Source organism: Panthera pardus, unplaced genomic scaffold (assembly GCF_024362965.1).
Source record: "Panthera pardus isolate Hobbes unplaced genomic scaffold, ASM2436296v1 HiC_scaffold_11, whole genome shotgun sequence".
In the NCBI taxonomy this organism is placed as follows: Eukaryota; Metazoa; Chordata; class Mammalia; order Carnivora; family Felidae; genus Panthera; species Panthera pardus.
In genome coordinates this window covers 77,734,008-77,740,939 of record NW_026526666.1, presented here as the reverse complement: position 1 = coordinate 77,740,939, position 6,932 = coordinate 77,734,008, and positions in this window count along the sequence as shown.

The following is a 6,932-nucleotide window of genomic DNA, read 5'->3' as shown; positions in this document are numbered from 1 at the left end:
TGTTTGCTCATCATTTCCCTGTTTGCTCCCCTTCCAGCCTCCACTTCCCGGTGCCTGTGTGTGAAAGAGCCCTTCTCTCTTTCACAGCCCTCTCATGCCCTGCAAGGTCCATTGCCAAGGTCACGGACAACCTCCAAATCGTCCTATTCTGCAACTCCTTTGTCTTCCTCCTTCTCTCGCTCTCTGCAACTCTTGACGCCCCCTCCTTCTTGGAATGCTTCCCTCCACCCTCTTGGTCCCAGTTCCTTGTCCTTCTGCCTACTCTCCTCCAAGCCCTAACTGTAGGCAGGCCCAAGGTTATTGCTGGCTCTCTGCCCTTCCCTTCAACCATGAACTAATCATACAGATAAAAAACACAATATCCAATAGTAAGGAAAGTAAATGTGATGGTTAATTTTACATGTCAACTTGGCCAGGCCATGGTACAAACATTATTCTAGATGTTTTTACATGGGATTAACATTCAAGCCAGTGGAGTCTGAGGAAAGCAGATCACCCTTCATGGTGTGGGTGGGCCACATCCAATCAGTTGAAGGCCTTAATAGAACCAAGACTGACATCCACTGAGCAAGAAAGAATCCTGCCAACAGTCAGCCTTGGCACTCAAACTGCAACACCAACTCTTCCCCAGGTCGCCAGCCTCCTGGCTTACCCTGAAGATTTTGGACTTGCTAAGCCTCCACAATTGTGTGAGACGATTCCTTAAAATACACACGCGCGCGCGCACACACACACATTATCGGTTCTGTTCCTCTGGAGAACTCTAATACACTAAGTGATAACTGAAAGTTAGCCAAAACAATCCAAAACTCTTTTCCTTTTTTTTTTTTTAAGTTTATTTATTTGTGTGTGAGAGAGAGAGAGCATGCACGTGCCCGAGTAGGCAGAGAGAGAGGGGAGAGAGAGAATCCCAAGCAGGCTTTGCACTGTGGGTGTGCGGGGGCCAACGTGGGGCTCGAGTTCATGAACCCGTGAGATCATGACCTGAGCCGAAATCAAGAACGGGATGCTTAACTGCACCATCCAGCGCCCCCCGCCGCCCGGCCCCAAACTCCTTTCCTTCATAAGATTATTCTCACAGATCCAAGTCTGTTGGGCCTGAGAGTCCGGATATCTAGGTGTCAGTCCCAAGTCTGCCACAGGCTGGATGGATGATCTCATCTAAGCTCCAGTCGTGCTCATATCAATAAAAAGCACCTCCAGTCACCTGACCGCTCGAGGTAAAACCTGAGAGATTTGGTTGGCAGCTTTCCTCCGGTCCCCAGGTCTGGTCCATCAGCAAGTTGTCTCCCTTCCACCTCCAGAGGGTCTCCTGGCTCCAAACACTGGCTTCCATCGGCTCTGCCGTCCTCCTGGTCCCCGCAACGCCGGCACCTGCCTGCCGGAGCTGTCTGCCCCCTTCCCTCCTGCTTTACAGTCCACAGCAGCCAGAGCGAGTTTTAAAATCGCTCTGATTTCTAAAAAACATAAATCCTACCGTAGTGCTTGTATTAGTTTCCTGTGGCCACCGTAACAAATCACCCCAAACTCAGTGGCTTAAGACACCCAAATGTATCATCTTACAGTTCTAGAAGTCAGAAGTCTGAGATGGGTTACTGGGGCTGCGTGCCTTTTCCACCTTCCAGAGGCCGCCCACACCCTTAGCTCATGCCCCCTCCTTGGATCACTTTGACCTTTGCTCCTCTGACTCTGACCCTCCCCACGTCCTTTTAATAAGGATGCTGTGATTAGACGGGCCCACCTGGATGACCCAGGATAATGTCCCCATCTCAAGATCCTTAACATAGGCACAGGTTTTGGGGATTCAGATACAGACATCTTTGGGGGGTGTCTAGCTCAGCTCTTTAATCCTCCCAATGGGTCCCCACTGCACTTAGAATTCAAAGCAAACATTTCCCCTGCTTTACAACACCCCCCGCCCCTCCCTGGGAGCCGGCCCGTATTCACCTACTCTGCCCATGGAGGCAATGTTAGTGTCCCCTGCATGCACGAAACACAGTCCTGCTATAAAGCCTTTCTCTTGCTTTCCTTTCTGACTCCAAAGTTCTTCGGCCCCGTCTTATCTTTTAGGCCTCAGCCCTCCTCAGAGAGGCTTTCTCTGGTCCACAGTGCCTCTCATGGGCCATTTGAAATTGTTTTCTTCGTTGGACTTAATCTGTGCCTGATGTTCTCTTGCTGATTATTTATTTGTTGGCTGTTCATCTCCCCCATTAGAACGCAGATGTCTTCAAAGCTAGGACCCTGTCGCTCCAGTATGCCGGCAGTGGAACTCAAGTAGTATTTGTTGAATACATCAGTGAGCCTTGGCTTCCTCATTTTTCTTTTCTTCTTCTTCTTCTTCTTCTTCTTCTTCTTCTTCTTCTTCTTCTTAATGTTTATTTTTGAGAAAGACAGAGTGTGAACAGGGGAGGAGCAGAGAGAGAGGAAGACACAGAATCCCAAGCAGGCTCCAGGCTCTGAGCTGTCAGCACAGAGCCCGACGCGGGGCTTGAACCCGCAAACTGTGAGATCATGACCTGAGCCGAAGTTGGATGCTCAATCGACTGAGCCACCAAGGTGCCCCTCCTCATCTTCCCAATAATCTTACTTTCTGTCTTATCAGCTTCTTTTGAGGAGTAAATGAGGTAATGATAGCTACCACTTTTTGTTGCCAATAATGAGTCAAGCAATGCACTAGGAACTTTACGTTTAACATAGAATGTTCATGTCTTACGGGCACCTGGGTGCCCCTTAGGGTGCCCCTAAGACAATGTTCATATCTTAGGAGCCTGCTTCGGATGCTGTGTCTCCCGCTCGCTCTCTGCTCCTCTCCCACTCATGCTCTGTGTCTCAAAAATAAATAAACGTTAAAAAAAAAAAAGAACGTTCACGTCTTAGTTCAAGGTCATCAGTGACAAGAGAAAGAAAGAAAGAAAGAAAGAAAGAAAGAAAGAAAGAAAGAAAGAAGCCCTCTCAAGCCAGCTCAAGGAAAAGGGGGTTTATTGGAAGGCTGTAACCCATGATCTTCAGGCATCCAAGGAGAAGAAACAAAAACGAGAGACGGGCTGCTTCCTGAGGACCCAGAGGTGATGGCTGTCACCCTCCATCCCTCCCACTATGAGGCTGCCTGCTCCTTCATCACCACCTTCTCTCTGAAGACCAGCTTCTTCTGCGTACACATGGCCACCCATGGCTCATCACAGCCTCAACTCTCTACTACGTTACGGCGTAGCTGCCCAGGATGAATTTCTGTCTCCCGGGGTCCCCAGCCTCTTCCAGAAAAAGAGCATCCAATTGCCCTGAATCGAGTCCGCGGTACAATCATCTGTAGGCGGGATGTGGAGGTCATGAGGCACATGTGGCTGCCTGGGCACGTGCCTTCAGGAGGGGTTGTGGATGGGGGTCGATTCCAAAGAAAGGAGCGTGACCAGGTAGTGACCCCCCAAACACATCTGCTATAATGCAGAGCACTTGGCACAGCCCGGCACATAGTGTGTCCTCATCAAACATTCTCCCCTTCCCACCTCCCTTCCGTTTTACTGGCCCATAGTTCTCTGGCTTCCCAATACCTCTGTCTCCAGCGTGGCTCTCTTATCTTTACACCTGTCAATACTACAGGCTGCCCTCCATGTCTTCAAATTCAGCTCAGAAAAAGCCAGATTCCTCTTTCCCCCAAATTGGCTCGTGTCCCTAGTTCTCCTGGCTCCGCCCCAGCCCAGCTCCAAACCCTGCATCTCCCTTCACCCATCCGAGAGCCTCGGACAGAGTGTCTGCTTTCCTGTCCCCACCCAGCCTGCATGGTTGTCTCCTCCTGACCCCTGCCCAGTCCTCATCCCCAGAGAATGAGTCTGCACACGCACGCATGGCAGGGTGGGGCAGAGTGGTGAAGCCCCACGCTTTGGAGCCAGACAAACCCGGGTCCAAATGCCAGCGCTGCTCATTTTGTCTCTTGAACTTGACAAGTTCGGTCTCCTTGTGAGTCAAATAATAATAATATGACACAGGGGCGCCTGGGTGGCTCAGTCGGTTGGGCGTCTGACTTTGGCTCAGGTCACGATCTCACTGTTTGTGAGTTCGAGCCCCACGTTGGGCTCTGTGCTGACAGCTCGGAGCCTGGAGCCTGCTTCGGGTTCTGTGTCTCCCTCTCTCTCTGTTCCCCCCTGCTGGCGCTCTGTCTCTCAAAAATAAATAAAGATTAAAAAAAACATTTAAAACAATATAATAATATAATAGTAATAAAATAGTAATATAATAATTATTATTATAGTTCCTGCCTTACAGGGTCCTTGTGAGAACGGATGTCGTTCATGTGAAGCAGGCCTATGTATATTTTCTCAGCGACTGATTAGTTTCCCAGCAATGCGCCAGGAAAACAAAGATAAGTAAGAAATAGTCCCTTTAAGAAACCTGAGGTTTCCTGACAGGTCTGCGTCACTCACTTGCAATAGCGTTTTGACTTCCTGCCTGGCAAGGCCCTCCTGGCAATACATGAACCGTTAATTACAGTATATAGCTTTAATTATATATAACTAGCTCCCAGTTATGAGAGCAATTATAATGACTTAGAAAACATACAGGAGGATTAGAATGACCCTTAATCCCCCCTTTGCGGTAGAATCCACTCCTTCCAGGTACGCTGTTTTGCAACCATCACGTCGCTCGTCGTGTGCAGCGTGTATCAATGATCATTTTACAAGCATTGGGCTATGTCACGAAAGGGCTTTGAAGGGCGCCTGTCAGCAGCTTCTGCAGGTGAAGTGGCGAATGTAACAACACGTATTTGCCCCCTTTGGTTGTCGGGACGCGTGGGCGGGCTTCTCCCCCACCACCAGTAATGCCCAATGGGTAGCAGTCCTCCCCAGTCTCTGCCACTTGAGGCCTGGCGTTTTATGCCTGCGGTTCGTTTCGTGCTCAGGACAATGCCGTGAGCGGATATCATTATCCTCATCTTACAGGATGAGGAAATAGGCCTTGACCATTCGGGCAGCTCCCCTGCGGTGCCGCGGCCACGAATGACACACTCCGGGTTTGGATCCACATCTGTGTGAACCACCACCAGGCTCAGTCGTGTCAGTCAGTGTCATAGGCACGACTCCTTTTTGCATGGCTGGGGTCAGTCCTTTCCAGGCCCTTCGTCCATATTGCCAATGTGCTTACCAGAACCCAGACGGTGCCGGGCACGCGGTACAGGCCTAAGAAGTACTGAGTTGACACGTGAAAAGGGGGACAGTGTTTGTCTTTCTCATTATGGCTTCACTACACTGGTTATTCTCTTTAAAGGAAAAAAGGGGCGCCTGGGTGGCTCAGTCAACGAAGCATCTGACTTCGGCTCAGGTCATAACATCATGGTTCGTGAGATCGAGCCCCACATTGGGCTCTGTGCTGGCAGCTCAGAGCCTGGAGCCTGCTTTTTGGATTCTTCGTCTCCCTCTCTCTCTCTGCTCCTCCCCCGCTCACTCGCTGTCTCTTTCTCTCTCAAAAATAAACATTAAAAAAATTTTTTTCTGGGGCGCCTGGGTGGCTCAGTCGGTTGAGCGTCCGACTTCAGCTCAGGTCATGATCTCACCGTTTGCGGGTTCAAGCCCCGCGTCGGGCTCTGTGCTGACAGCTCAGAGCCTGGAGCCTGTTTCAGATTCTGTGTCTCCCTCTTTCTCTGACCCTCCCCTGTTCGTGCTCTCTCTCTCTGTCTCAAAAATAAATAAATGTTAAAAAAATTTTTTTTTAAATTTTTTTCTAACAAAATAAAGAAAAAATGCTTTGCTGATTTGACGGGCAGAAATGTTATCATTGCTTTCACTTGCCTTTCTTCAATGCTTGAGAAGACATTTTACAAATGTCTATGATTTCTCTCCTCTGAATTTTGTATCCGTATCGTTCGCACCGTTAATCTACCGGGGACTTTGTGGGGCTGTTTTCCCCCTTAAGTTGTATAAGATGGTCATATGGTCAGAATATTAATTATCTGCTTATCATATTCATTGCAACTGTATTCGTCAGCCTCTCATGGGCCCTTCGCCTTAGATTACATTATTTTTTCTCCCAGGGCTCCTGAGCATGCATCCATTCGCTTGGTTAGACCATCAGTTTCAAAAAGCAGGCAGCACGTGCACCTCAGACCTTTCCCGTATCTCTCAAATCCTTGTCAGGAGCCTGAGCACAAAGCAGATTTCTAACAAATCGTTCTTCTGGGTCACATGACGTTTCGTGTGCTTTGTGGACACTCTCCCTCCTTTTGATCAAAGGCTCTCCCACAGGGAAGGGATTACCATTTCCATTTTGCTGACAGGGCACAGAGAGGCTGAGCGACCCACCTGTGGGCAGCACTGATTGTCGGTGGCCAAGCCTGGATCCGAAATCATACCGCCTGACCCTCCGTCCGTGCTCCCTCCGTCACTTGGAGATGCTGGGGAAAGCCCAAATCAACAACGGGCAGCTGGCGTAGGCCCCCAACCCCTTCTTCTTGCAAGCTGGACTCACGGGCTCAGGCTGAGCTGTGGTTTTGCCCACTGTCCATGACCGTGTGTGTGTGTGTGTGTGTCTGTGTGTGTGTGTTGCATGAGATGAGTAGAGGGAATGAAATAAAGAAGAGAATGGGGCTGAGAACGGATTGTGGAAGGCCCCGAATGCCAAACCAGAGTCAGACTTTATGGAGTGAAGGATGCTCAGATTGACCACTCACATCCTCGCCCCTCCCAGAAAACAAGACCCAGCCCCGCCCAGACCCCAGGGCCCACAGTAGGGAAGCCCGAGACCTTGAGGGCACGTGAAGTGGCACGGCTAGAAGGAACTTAGGAAGCACGTGGCATGGCCATCGGCGTCCCTCCACCTCACAGAGAGGGAGCCAGGCCCAGCAAGGGGAGGTGCCTTGCCCAAGGTCACACCGCAACTTAGAGACTGGAAGCCAGGTGTCCCCACTCCTCGCCGAAGCCCCCATCTCCTAATCCCCCAGCCGC